The following is a 14,658-nucleotide window of genomic DNA, read 5'->3' as shown; positions in this document are numbered from 1 at the left end:
GTGTTAAGGGAGAGACTATACTGTCTAGGAGTGAACATTTGGGTGGAAAAATCATTAAAGAAAAAAGGAAATGAAAGTGATGCTATAAAAGTTAGGATAATGGTTACTTACAAGGTGCTGGTGGTAGCAAATGATTGAGAAGGGACACTTGGAAGGAGCTTCTAAGGGTAGGTAGCAAAGTTTCTTCACCTGGGGATGGTGTTTGCCTTAGAATAATTTCTTAAGGTAAATATTTCCTTTATAGTATCTTCTGATTCTGTGTTTTGTTTTATTTTATTTTATTTTATTTTATTTTATTTTATTTTATTTTATTTTATCTTATTTTATTTTATTCTATTTTAATGTATTTATTTTGAGGGGGGAGGGGCATAGAGATTGTGAGAAAATCCCAAATAGGCTCCACGCTCATCGCAGAGACCAGGGTGGGGCTTGATCTCACAAAACATGAGATCATGACCTGAGCTGAGATCCAGAATTGGACATTTAATGGACTGAGCCACCCAGGTGCCCCTCTGTGTTTTATTTTATGATAAAAAGATTAAAAGGAAAAAAAGGTTGGAGAGACAGGCCAGTCCTACCCAAGAGCTGAAATGTAGTTTCTCCATACCTAGCTATTTTCCAATGTATCCATTTGGTTTCCTGGAACACTATTAAGGCTAAATTATTTAAAGAAGAAAAATGCGTAAAAAAAAAAAAACAAAAAAAAACCCAAATCCTTGGGAAGACAGTCTATATTGTAATACAGTTTTGAGTTATTGTCTTTTTTTAGAAGGTAAGGGATAAGTAGGTAGTAGAGTATATTTTGAGTGTTAGAGAAAAGGTAAATGGAATGATGAAAGATAAGGAACAGTTTCCTGAAACTTAATGGTTAGATTCCTATAATGGTCAGGAGAGTAATCTATAACATTTCCCATGGAGATTTTGATAGGGGCAAGAGCTCCCTCCCTCGCTCTCTCACATGTGAGGACAATTCATCTCAGAATTCTCGAACTTTTTAAAAGGGCATAGAATGCTTAGCTTGAGACTCAAGAATCAAATAAACCTCTGTAAATAGAAGTCCTATGGGGAGCCAGAATAGGAGAGTCAGAAAATGTAGAAATACGTTAGCCTGGGGCTACAGCAGACGCTGGGTGTAAACTGATAATATGTTTATCTCTCATTACTTGTGTTACAGTTTATAGACTCTGACCTTCCAAATCCCATGCACCAGCTCTGATAGCACACATTGTCTCTGTTTATGAACACAGAAGTCTCACTTGAACCCAATACTGAAAATGCTGGGATTTTTTTTTTTTTTTAACTTTGTAAGAGTTTGGTTTTTTTTTTAAATTTTTTTTTTAACATTTATTTATTTATTTATTTATTTATTTATTTATTATTATTTTTTTTATTTTATTTTATTTTATTTTTGGGACAGAGAGAGACAGAGCATGAACGGGGGAGGGTCAGAGAGAGAGGGAGACACAGAATCCGAAGCAGGCTCCAGGCTCTGAGCCATCAGCCCAGAGCCTGACGCGGGGCTTGAACTCACGGACCGCGAGATCGTGACCTGAGCTGAAGTTGGACGCTCAACCGACTGAGCCACCCAGACGCCCCAACTTTGTAAGAGTTTTAAATGAACTGCATCTGAAAAAGAAAACAAATAGGCCCTTAAATATATATTCTTCAAACTAGGGTTTGAACCAGTAAACTTTAGGCTTGCAAAATAGACTCCAGTTACCCACTGACCCACCACAGAAAACCAAGAGATTCTTTTACCTTGCTCAAACCATACCTGCTCTTTCCCTCAAAATTTCAGTAACTGAGATAAGGCAGAGTCTGTTTACTGAAGTATGTGTCCTGGCCCCTTACCTTCACTCTTTAGGAAACGTTATCATGAAAAACAGATAAACAGTAAGATAAATGATGGGAAGTAGGGCAATTCAGGAAGGTTTCTTCTGCTTGTTAACCAGGAGCCCAAACAGAGTGTTCTTGTTTATTCGGAGTAGTAATGCCCACTTGGAAGTACATCACCGTGCTTGTGACAGTACAAACTCCCTGAAAAAGGAAGTACAAACACATGAAGTGGTATCCGATTCCTAAGGCAGTGTGATGTGGTGAAAAAGACATTGGAAAAAGAGCCAGATGACCTCAGGTTAAGGCTCTTCCAACACTTACTGGCTGAGGAAGTCACACACAAGCTTGTGTTTCCTAATTTGTAACATGATAACATGTTTTCCTTGAGGCTGTTATGAGGAAGAAAATATCAAATATTTATGCAAGAGTATATAATCAAAATATATGCAAGAGTATATAATCGAAAGCACTAGAGAAATTTGAGGTACTCTTAGTATTTGTTATTTTTTTTATTTAAAACAATTTTTTTATTGAAGTATGGTTGACTATTAATGTCATATGCACATGTTCCATCCAAACTAATATTATCTTTTTTAAAAATACTTTTTTTAATGTTTATTTATTTTTGAGAGAGAGAGAGAGAGAGTCAGACAGAGTGTGAACAGGGGAGGGACAGAGAGAGAGGGAGACACAGAATCCACAGCAGGCAGGCTCCAGGCTCTGAGCTGTCAGCACAGAGTCCGATGTGGGGCTCAAGCTCACAGACCCGGGATGTCATGACCTAAGCCGAAGTCAGACGCTTAACTGGCTGAGCCACCCAGGCGCCCCAAATAAATATTATCTTTAAAAGGAACACCCAGTGAGATAAAGTTGTCCTCCTTAATGTCAACCATAAGTTGTTTATATATCAAAATATACTGCTTTCCTCAACATTGTGCAGTTTGAATGAAAATAAAGCCATGTTTGTGATGACCACTGGGTGTTGTATGTAAGTGATGAATCACTGAATCCTACTCCTGAAACCAATATTGCACTATATGTTACCTAGCGATAAATAAACATTTTTTTAATTAAAAATAAAAATAACAAAAATAAAATAAAACCATGTTATAGTGACAAAATAGTTTCAGTATTTTCTCCTTTTATCCATAATCATTGGTAACAATCGAGTTGCTATTTTATTTTACTTTTATTTTTGTAGTTTTTAAAAAGTTTAATTTGAGAGAGAGGGCATGCATATGTGTGCATGCGTGAGGACGAGAGACAGAGAGAGAGGAAGAAATGGGGCCAGCATGCAGCCCCATGCAGGGTTCGATCCCATAAACTGTGAGATCATGACCTGAGCCAAAATCAGGAGTTGGTTGCTTAACTGACTGAACCACCCAAGTGCCTCTTTTCTTCTTTTCTTAAGAGGGCATTTGGTTCTCTACCTGATGTGTCCTTAGTGCAGTTTTTTAATGGTACAGTAAGTAAGTGTCCTCATAAATTCTTATTTTTAAAGGGTTGCCAAATACACACATACACATACACACCTGGCTGAAGAAATTATGGGAAACTACTAACTCAGTCCTTCCTTAGCCACTCTTTGTTCTTTTGTTTTGTGTTGTGTTGTTTTGTTTTAACGTGTTTTTTTTTATTTTTTTATTTTTTTTATTTTTGGGACAGAGAGAGACAGAGCATGAGCAGGGGAGGGGCAGAGAGAGAGGGAGACACAGAATTGGAAACAGGCTCCAGGCTCCGAGCCATCAGCCCAGAGCCTGACGCGGGGCTCGAACTCACGGACCACGAGATCGTGACCTGGCTGAAGTCGGACGCTTAACCGACTGCGCCATCCAGGCGCCCCGTGTTGTTTTGTTTTAATGTTAGCTCCATGCCCAAAGTGGGGCTTGAACTCACAACCCTGAGATCAAGGGTTACTTGCTGTATGTACAGACTGAGCCAGGCAGGTGCCCCAAGCACTCTGAATTTTTTTTAATTTAATTTTTTATTTTTTTAAATTTACATCCAAATTAGTTAGCATATAGTGAAACAATGATTTCAGGAGTAGATTCCTTAATGCCCCTTACCCATTTAGCCCATCCCCCCTCCCACCACCCCTCCAGCAACCCTCAGTTTGTTCTCCATATTTATGAGTCTCTTCTATTTGTCCCCCTCCCTGTTTTTATATTATTTTTGTTTCCCTTCCCTTATGTTCATCTGTTTTTCTCTTGAAGGCTTCATATGAGTGAAGTCATATGATTTGTGTCTTTCTCTGACTGACTAATTTCACTTAGCATAATACCCTCCAGTTCCATCCACGTAGTTGCAAATGGCAAGATTTCATTCTTTTTGATTGCCGAGTAATACTCCAGTGTGTGTGTGTGTGTGTGTGTGTGTGTGTGTGGGTGTGTGTGTGTGTACCACATCTTCTTTATCCATTCATCCATCGATGGACATTTGGGCTCTTTCCATACTTGAGCTATTGCTGATAGTGCTGCTATAAACATTGGGGTGCATGTGTCCCTTCGAAACAGCACACCCGTATCCCTTGGATAAATGCCTAGTAGTGCAATTGCTGGGTCGTAGGGTAGTTCTGTTTTTAGTTTTTTGAGGAATTGTGATCGTTTCGGCAGCACATATACTAAAATAGTTTTTTGAGGAACCTCCATACTTCCAGAGTGGCTGCACCAGCTTGCATTCCCATCAACCACTCTGAATTTTAATAACATGATAGCAACATAAAAACAAGGTTGAAAAGAGCAATTTCAGAATGTTTCTCTTCTTGCTCTGAGTCTCTGAAGCACTTTAAATAGCAATTTGGGTTATTCCCTCTTGTTCTTTATTGTAAATGCAGGTAGGCCCTAAGATGCTGAAAATTAGATGTTCAGGCTTGGGGGTCGAGATCAGATACAAGTATCCCTTGGTTTTTGAAAGTCTGAGTGATACTACTCTGCTTTTACAAAAAAACCTGTATTAGTACCTGTTTTCACCAATCGAAAGAACTCCGAAGAGGAATTTTGTTTTTATTTTTAAAAAGGCAAAAAACAGAAATCGCGTTCAGCATTTGTTTTGCAGCAAACTGTTATAGAGACAGTGTGTACACTCAGCACAAGTTTCTTCCCCCGGAACCACACTCAGCGTCTCAGCATCAGGCTGCCATAGCTTCGAACTGTGTCTAAGAGCATCTGGCTTTATCTCCATTTATGTCATGTATTTATTAGCAAGATGTATCCTTAAGGTGTCAGAGAGGCTTAAGAGAGGTTATTTTCTTGGGCCTGGAAATGCTCAACATTTTTTCCATATAATTACTGGAGATTTCTTCTTCTTATCTTTATTTCATAAGAACGCTCTACTTTCGGGTAGTGGGGGATACCTGTGCTTAGAAATTGACTTTGAGAGAGGTGCCTGGGTAGCTTAGTTGGTTAAGCGTCAGACTTCAGCTCAGGTCATGATCTTACAGTTTGTGAGTTTGAGCCCCGCCTTGGGCTCTGTACTGACAGCTCAGAGCCTGGAACCTGCTTTGGATTCTGTGTCTCCCTCTCTGTCTGCGCCTCCTCTGCTTATGCTCTGTCTCTCACTCTCTCTCAATAATAAATAAACATAAGAAAAAAATAAAGAGGGGCGCCTGGGTGGCTCAGTCGGTTAAGCCTCCGACTTCAGCTCAGGTCACGATCTCACGGTCCGTGAGTTCGAGCCCTGCGTCGGGCTCTGTGCTGACAGCTCAGAGCCTGGAGCCTGTTTCAGATTCTGTGTCTCCCTCTCTCTGACCCTCCCCCATTCATGCTCTGTCTCTCTCTGTCTCAAAAATAAATAAACGTTAAAAAAAAATTAAAAAAAAAAAGAAAAAAATAAAGAAATTGACTTTGAGGAGGAGTAAAATGAGAAAAGGCTGAACAGGGATTAACGAGATCAGGCATCTGGTATCAGCCTGGTCTCTTGTAGGTCAATCATCACCTCTATGTCTGATTTTTTTTTCTTTTTATCCAAAAGTTAGAAGTTTTAGATCAAATGATAGCTGCCATTTATTCACTACCTTCCATATGGTAGTGTTAAGAGATAAACTGATATTAAAAGATATTAAATTGATAAAAGATATTAAAAATTTTAAGAGTTTATAGTCATAAAAAAGAGTGAAATCTTGCCATTTGCAACAACGTGGATGGACCTGGAGAGTATTATGCTAAGTGAAGCAAGTCAGACAGAGAAAGAGAAATACTGTATGATTTCACTCATATGTGGAAACTAAGAAACAGACAAACAAAACAAAACAGAGACATACTCGTAGATACAGAGAACAGACTGAAGGTTTTTGCCACAGGGGAGGAGGGGATGCATGAAATAGGTGAAAGGGATTAAGAGGTACAATCTTCCAGTTACAAAAGAAAGAAGACACCGGGATGTAATGTACAAGGTAATATAGTCAATGATATTATAACAACTTTGTATGGTGACAGATGGTAACTAGAGTTACTGTGGTAACCATTTCATAAATCTATAAATATTGAATCACTGTGTTGTACACTGGAAAAGCAATATTGTATGTCAATTATTCTTCAATAAATATAAATAAAACTAAAAACATTAAGAGCTTATTTGAGCAAAAACTGATTTGAACCAGGCATCATCCAATCCAGTAGATAGAGAGGAGCTCTGAGGAGTTGTAAAAAGGAAAGACTTATAGGCAGAAGTGAGTGGGAACAAAGAAGTTATTGCTAGGCAAAAAAGCAGGTTGGTTATTGCAAAGTTACCTTCCTTTAGGGGATTACAGGGGTCTATTAGACAAATTCCCTAATGGGTGCTGATCAGTGATTCCTGATTGACTGGTTTAAGATTCCATTTCTGAGAGAGCCAAACCTGTAATTAAGTTTCCATTTGGTGATGTGGAGCATAGCATAAGCAATTCCATTTTGGGTCTGTTGTCTTGTTTTTTAACAGTAAGCAGATGTTAACTCTAATTCTCCTAGCAGCCTGGCAGGACATAGTCCCATAATAAAGATATAGAAATCAAGGCTCAAAGAGATGAAGTTATTTCAGGTTGCATTAGGTGAACTCCATGGAGCCATTTTAGCTTTGAAATTCTAGGATTACTGGGGCACTTGGGTGGCTTAGTTGGTTGGGCGTCCGGCTCTTGATTTCTGCTCTGGTCTTAATCTCAGCATCATGAGTTCAAGCCCCTTGTTGAGCTCCACACTGGGCGTGGAGCTACTTAAAAAAAAAAAAAAAGAAAGGAAGAAAAGAAATTCTAGGCTTACTGAGAAAATCTATCCCTTTGGTTTCATGTTTCCCTTTTAGAAATTTCATTGTTCGGGATTCAGTCACAAAATGCCTTTCTTTCTAAGGAAAGGGCCTTAGAAATCATTAATGTCAGGGTTTTCGGTTGTTAAGAAGGAATCTAAGGTCCAAAGAGGATGAGTGACCAGCCTATGGTTGTGATTTATTTCCTCTTTCAAGTTTACCTGTAATGCTCATTGTAACCTGATTCTACCTGGGTGGAAATATGTATAGGAAGGTGTGTCAGGAAATGGAGTTTTTATTTTTTAATATGAAATTCAGTAATTTTTAAATGTTTATTTTGAGAGGAAGAGAGAGAGAAAGGGAGAAGCAGAGAGAGAAAAAGAGAATCCCACGCAGGCTCTGTGCTATCAGGGGAGAGCCCAACACGGGGCTCTGTCTCATGAATCATGAGATCATGACCTGAGCCAAAATTAAGAGTCAGATGCCCGACTGACTGAACCATCCAGGCATCTCAGAAAGTGGAATTTGGCCTGGGCTCCAAAAGCTTCTTAAAAATGACCTTGGTATGTGTGTAAATATTGTCTGTCCAAATAAGCAGAATTTCCAAGACTCGAAGGTCACTGGAGGATGGTCCTTTTCTTTGGAGAGGTATAAATTGATGTAGTGAAACTTTTGCCTAGAATCACCGACCACTGAAAAGTCAAGAAAGAGTCACACATAATTAAAAAGCAATTTAATTTAATGTGTCATTAAAATAATTCTTAAAAAGTAAGCACAAATATAGAGATATTTTTACATTTTAAAATTTTCCAAACACTAGGGGCGCCTGGGTGGCTCAGTTGGTTAAGCCTCCGACTTCAGCTCAGGTCATGATCTCACTGGGACTCTGTGCTGACAGCTCAGAGCCTGGAGCCTGCTTTGGATTCTGTGTCTCCCTCTCTCCCTGCCCCTCCCCCACTCACACTGTGTGTGTGTGTGTGTGTGTGTGTGTGTGTGTGTGTGTGTGAAAATAAACATGTAAAAAAAATTATCCAAACACTGAAAACAGGATACATTTCTGTAAATAATAAACTTTCAATAAACATTATAAGTAATTATTATTATGGCTGAGAGGTAGAATTCTGATGGAAGGAGAAGAAAGAAGGGGGGAGGCAATACTACATTAAAAGAAAAAAGGAAGAAGAGAAAAAAGGGAGAAACATGGGAAGAAAAAGTTAGAGGTGGAGAGAAGGAAAAGAAAGAAGAATGACAAAGAGTTAGCAAAGGAGGAGGAGTCAGAGAGGGAGAGAGAAACTGGAAGTGGAGGAAAGGAGGAATCTGGTCTTAGAAAGGAGAGAAAGACTAAGAACAAAGAAGATTCTCAGTGGAGGCCAGGAGAGAAGAGTTAGGAGTGTTCCTTTTTTCATCAACAAACGTTTATTGCCTACTGTGTGCACTCTGATAAATTCATGCCCTGGGAGAAACCAATTATGTATCACTCTACTGGAAGAGAGCTAATGATTTCATTTCTTGAAGCACCTTTTCTTTTTCTGAGAATGAAAAGTAATCTATGCTCATTTGGAAAATTTGGAAAATAGAGAGTGGAATAAAGAGTCTCTAATTCTCTTCCTCTGGGAAAAAGAGGGAAAAAGAACCCCTGACTCTAGCCTATTGATATGTTACTGTCTTTGTTTTATGTTCTTTCTGGTGCTCGGTTTGAAGGGCAGCAGCTCCCCAGGGCACACTCTTCTCCTGGAGATGGCAAGTGTGTAAGCAGAGACACTCTAGGCCCCTTCAGGCCCGGGTTGGAACTAGCACACTGTCATTACTGCCCCATCTCATGGAGCCACTGCCCCATCTCATGGGGCCAATAATCGTATGGGTCTATCTAACTTTATATCATATAAAAAGTATAGCTTCCTAGATATAACATAAATTTATGTTTGTACTTTTACCTCTTCTGGGACAATGCAAGGACCATAGAACACTTTGAAAGTCACTTTTTAAAACAACTATGTTGTCACACCTCCTCTTCTCTCCTGGAATGACATGCATGGTTCATAGGAACTATGTACAAATCCAATTTAAAAAATCTATATAATGCCCTTCTCATAGAGGAGAATGAGCGGAAAGTAATTTACAATAGCAGTTATCATAAAACGGTACATATTTCAGTATGCTAATACTCAGGCTTAATACAAGAGAAGACTCAGTTAAGTAGTCATTTGGTTGCACTTACATATAGAATCACTGGGAATGTGACAGCCACAAATACAGCCTGGAAAGGTATGTTAAACTAGGAGCTCAATTACCATGTGCGGCGCTGTAGTGTATGATCTGATTTTCGGATATGGCAAACACATTTTGGTAAAGTTCAGAAAAACAATAACAGTGAAAGTATGTTTCTCTTGATTTCTCTGGATCTAGGCTGTAGATGAATTCTTAGAAAATCCGGTGTATGTAAAACCCACACAAATAATTTTGGGGTTTATGTGTGAAACGGATTTAAGTTCTAAACTCAGATAATTATACATGGACTTTTTGCCTACTTTTTGTGAATAGCCAGAGGAACAGCGTAAATATAGTATACAGGTTGCAGTACACTTTTGGGGGGGCGGGCAGAATCTTGACAGGCATTGGAGTAGGTCTAGGGTACCTGATTGGCCCTGTTAAATCTGAATATAAACCTCTACTAATATCACTATACAAATACACAACAACATTTTCAACAACACCCCGTGGGGACTGGTACTGCCCACAGTGGAGTCCACTTATATATTCTGTACCATAAAGTTTTTGGTCACTGTTGTAACCTAGCATCTAGCACAGAACCTGGCACATAGTAGGAATTCAAGGAATATTCTCTTAAGTGATTGAACACAAGGGTGTTCTTTTTACTTACGTAGCATTTTTCATCTTCGCTAGGATAATGACTCACAAATTTAAATTTCCAGCCCTGATCTCTCTTCTGAGCTCCAAATTTGTTTTGGCAAATGCTCACTTAATATCTTCACTTGAATGACTTTCATTCAGGGACAGCATTGAATATACTCAATTTACCATTTCCTGTCACCAACACCCCTCTCCCAAAATAAAATCTACCACTAAACAAGGCCAACTATTAATTCTGTGCTGGAGTTCTCTGGTTTACCAACTGCCACCATAATCGACTTATCTGCTTCAACAAAAACCTGGGCATCTCCCTATGATCCTGTTTTCTAATCAATCAGTTCTACTCCTTCAGAAATGTGAGCGATTATTAGTTCTCTCGTATGCCAGTTTCTCTTGGATATCGCAAATATAGGTTTGGTTTCACTTGGCCTTTATACACCCAAACTGTTCTACCAAAACTAAGGAGGATTTCAGTTATACCATGAACTAATTTTCTAATCTGATTAGAATTTATAATAGCTACCTCACTTGATTAGACTCAGCCAATTTATTTACTGTTTCATTCCATTTTGAACTCTTTTCCAAAGAGGCCACAACTCTTATGAATTAACACAAAGGTCTACTAAATTTTAGATCTGTTCATGACTTTATCTCTAAGTTTTTATTCTGAAAAATTTAAAACAAAGAAAAATTGAGGGTGTAGTATATTTCACACGCGTATAACTACTATTTACATTAAAAATTGTCAATGTTTCCTCATATTTGCTTTATTCATTTAACTATTTTACTGACTCATTTGAAAGTAAGTGGCAGACAACCTGACATTTTACCCCCCAAATATTTGAAAATGTAACTCCTAAAAATAAGGGCACAAATTAAATAAATAAATAAAATTAAGGGCAAAAATTAAATAAATAAAAATAAGGGCGATCTCTGTATTCCTGTAATAGCTTTATTGTGTCCAGGAAAAGTAACATTAGTTCCTCAATACCATTTTTTTTATAGCAGTCTTTCTTTTTTTTTAAAAAAAAGCCAGAATCCAAAGTTCACACATTGCGCTTGGTTGTTTTATTTCTTTAGCCTTTTTAAATCTAGAGCAATGTTCCCCATCTGCCTACCATTTTATCTCTCTATAATACTAATTTTTTAAAAAGATTAGTCAGTTATTTTTTAGAATGTTCGCATGACTTTTTCTGACTTGTAACAATTTCCAAGGTTATTCTGTTTCAGAGGATTTGTCTTTATCTTTCAATATATGATTTTTACTGAATATTAATTTGTTTTAATATTTGCAATTTTCAGTTGTTCTTTCCTCCCCTTAGACTATTTCCTCTTTTAGTATCCTGGTCTTGTTTCCTGGATACAATATTTTTCTGATGATACTATAATTTCTTGGAAGTGTTTTTATGCTCCCTGTTGTCTCTGTTTTTTGTGATTCCTTTTCCTGATTCTTACATATTGGAGGTTTTTTTACTTTCTCATGGTGAAGGTTTTTCTCTGTTGAGAAAATCTGTTGATTTTTGTCCATTCATATATTAAGAGTGAAGTCCTAAAAGCTGATTGGAGGCCCCAAGTGTGTGTTTGAGTCTTGTCAGTTAAAGGCTGTTTCTTTAGGAACCCCCAAATGTCAGTATCTGTGGCTCTTTTTTTCTGGCAGTTCATTTTTTGCTGAGATGTATCCTTTATTCTTTGCTAGACAGTAGAACCTGGCTGCAAACGTCCGTGTCTGAGCAGAAGAAACAGACTGGATGTCTCATTTTCAGTTTCAGACTTCATTCCTCTCGATATCTCCCTCTTACTCCGATCTATGTCTAGTGTTGCCACATCTAGAACTCCTTTGGTTTCCTTTCTCCAGAGGTGACATTTCCTGTTTCCTGTGGAGGTAAAAGTAGTAGCCTGATGATATCAGGTGGAGTGGGGATGTGGGGATCTGTCCACTTATTAAACAAATTTTCAAACAAATCTCCCTTTTCAGCACTACATTCCTCCCATCTCCATTTCGCTAACTTCTTGAGTCTTTCCAGGGTTTCTCAGAGTGACCTGCCTTGCTTCTCCTTGGTTTCTCCTTCTCCAACCACTTTGGCTTGACCTTCTTTGCGTCTGCTAAATCCTCCATTTTCTATTTTCACGCATTGCAGTTTGGGGTGACTACCAGTTCAATCAAAATGAAGTCTGTCTTTTCCTTTGCTTCCTTGTTATTTTTGAGAGAAGTGATAGGGGAAGATCTCTGCTATCTTGAATTGAAAAGCCTTCACTATTTTTTAGTTCTTCAAGTGCCTTGAATTCTTGACTGCCTTTGGGCTTTTGCATGTGGTGTACTGGTTCTCTGACACATTCCTTTTCCCTCCCTCCTCTTCCCTCTTGGCCAATTCCAAGTAATCTTTTATTTATTTATTTTTAATGTTTTATTATTTATTTGTGAGAGGAGAGAGAGAGAGAGACAGAGTGTGAACAGGGGAGGGGCAGAGAGAGAGGGAGACAGAATCCAAAGCAGGCTCTAGGCTCTGAGCTGTCAGCACAGAGCCCAACACGGGGCTCCAATCCACAAGTTGGAAGGTCATGACCCGAGCTGAAGTCGGACACCCAACTGACTGAGCCACCCAGGCGCCCCCCATGTCATCTTTTAGATCCCGGCTTAAACATCATTCCTACATGAGTCCTGTCTGACCCCCCCAGACTAGGTTAGGTCCACTCCCTATAGTATATTCTCACAATACCTACCTTGATTCTAATTAAGTATATATGTCTGCCTCCCCTGCTAGATTGTTACCTCCACAAGGGAAGGGACCACTTCTGTCTTGCTGACTGCTATATCCCCTGTGTCTAGTGCAATACTTAGCATTTAGTAGGGGATTAATATATATATTTTTCATTGTTAATCAACATACATTACTCATTATAAAAATTTGTGGCTAGGGGCACCTGGCTGGCTCAGTCAGTAGAGCATGCGACTCTTGATCTTGAGGTTGTGAGTTCAAGCCCCAAGTTGGGTGTAGAGATTACTTAAAAAAAAAAAAAAAAAGATTTGTAGCTGGATTCACAGTTACTACCAACCAAGAAGTAGTTATTTAGAGTTTAACGATCTTAGTTTTTATGATTGTTCAATTATTGTTACAGAAATACTATAATATGGACTCTTGTCCATCTCCAAACTTATTTTACAATGAACACTTTTAAAATTATAATGTACTAGGGGTGCCTGAGTGGCTCAGTTGGCTGAGCATCCGACTTCAGCTCATGGTTCGTGAGTTTGAGCCCCGCATTTGGCCCTCTGTTGTCAGCGAAGAGCCCGCTTAGAATCTTCTGTCTCCCTCTCTCTCTCTGCCCATTCCTCTCTCTCTCAAAAATAAATAAACATTACAAACAATAAAAAAAGTAAAATTAAAATGTACTGATAGTAATGTGCACCCAGATCAGCATAGTGTATGAGTTTCTGCTGTTATAAATGACCAGAGACTGAGTGACCAAAACACAAATTTATTATTATCTTATAGTGCTGGAGGTCAGAAATCTAAAATGGGTTGGCAAGGCTGCATTCCTTCTGGAGGCTCTAGGGGAGAATCATTTTTCTTGCCTTTTTTAGTTTCCAGAGGCTTCCTCTATTCCTAGGTTCATAGAATCTTTCTCATATCATTCTGACCTCTGCTTCCATTGTCATACCTCCTTCTCTGACTCTGACCTTTCTGATTCCCTCTTATAAGGACCCATAGGATTAGGTTTTACCCAGATAATCCATGATAATTAGGTATTTCTCAACAGCTTTAATTTAACCACATCAGCAAAATCTATTTTGCTGTATAAGGTGAAATATCTACAGGTTCTGGGGATTATGATGTGAACATCTTTGGGAGACCATTATTCAGCTTACCATACATAGGCAGCAAAATGTAAATCCTGGGGCAGCTGGGTGGAGCATCTGACTCTTGATTTCAGCTCAGTTCATGATCTCAGGCTGGTCATGATCCCATGATCTCATGGGATAGAGTCCCACTTTGGGCTTAAGATTCTCTCTCTCCCCCTCTGCCCCTCTCCCCTGCTCATGCTCTCTCTCTCTCTCTCTCTCTCTAAAATAAAATAAAAATGAGTAAATCCATACATAAATTACTTGCTGTAAGAAATGATAAAAACTTCACTCATACATATTTTTTAGGATTTTATTTATTTTCATTTTTTATTAAAATTTTAAAATGTTTATGTATTTATTTTTAATTTTTTTAAATGTTTACTTATTTTTCAGAGAGAGAGAGAGAGAGAACATAAGCAAGGGAAGGGCAGAGAGAGAGGGAGACACAGAATCAGAAGCAGGCTCTGGGCTCTGAGCTGTCAGCACAGAGCCCGGAGCGAGGCTCGAACCCACGAACTGCGAGATTGTGACCTGAGCCAAAGTCAGATAGATGCTCAACCAACTAAGCCACCCAGGCGCCCCCATTTATTTTTAATTTATTAAAAGTTTATTTATTTTTGAAGGAGAGAGAGAGACACAGAGCGTGAGCAGGGGAGAAGCAGAGAGAGAGGGAGACACAGGATCCAAGGCAGGCTCCAGGGTCTGAGCTGTCAGCACGGAGCGCGGGGCTCAAACTCATGAACCATGAGATCATGACCTGAACTGAAGTCAGACACTTAACTGACTGAGCCACCCAGGCACCCCCATTTTTTAATTTAAATTCTAGTCTCATGTGTACCTTAAACTTTAAGTCAGAACAACTTCCAAAGTAGATAAAATAATTTATTGAGTGA

Source organism: Panthera tigris, chromosome B2, assembly GCF_018350195.1.
Source record: "Panthera tigris isolate Pti1 chromosome B2, P.tigris_Pti1_mat1.1, whole genome shotgun sequence".
NCBI classification, from domain to species: Eukaryota; Metazoa; Chordata; class Mammalia; order Carnivora; family Felidae; genus Panthera; species Panthera tigris.
Note: the sequence above shows the minus strand (reverse complement) of the source record.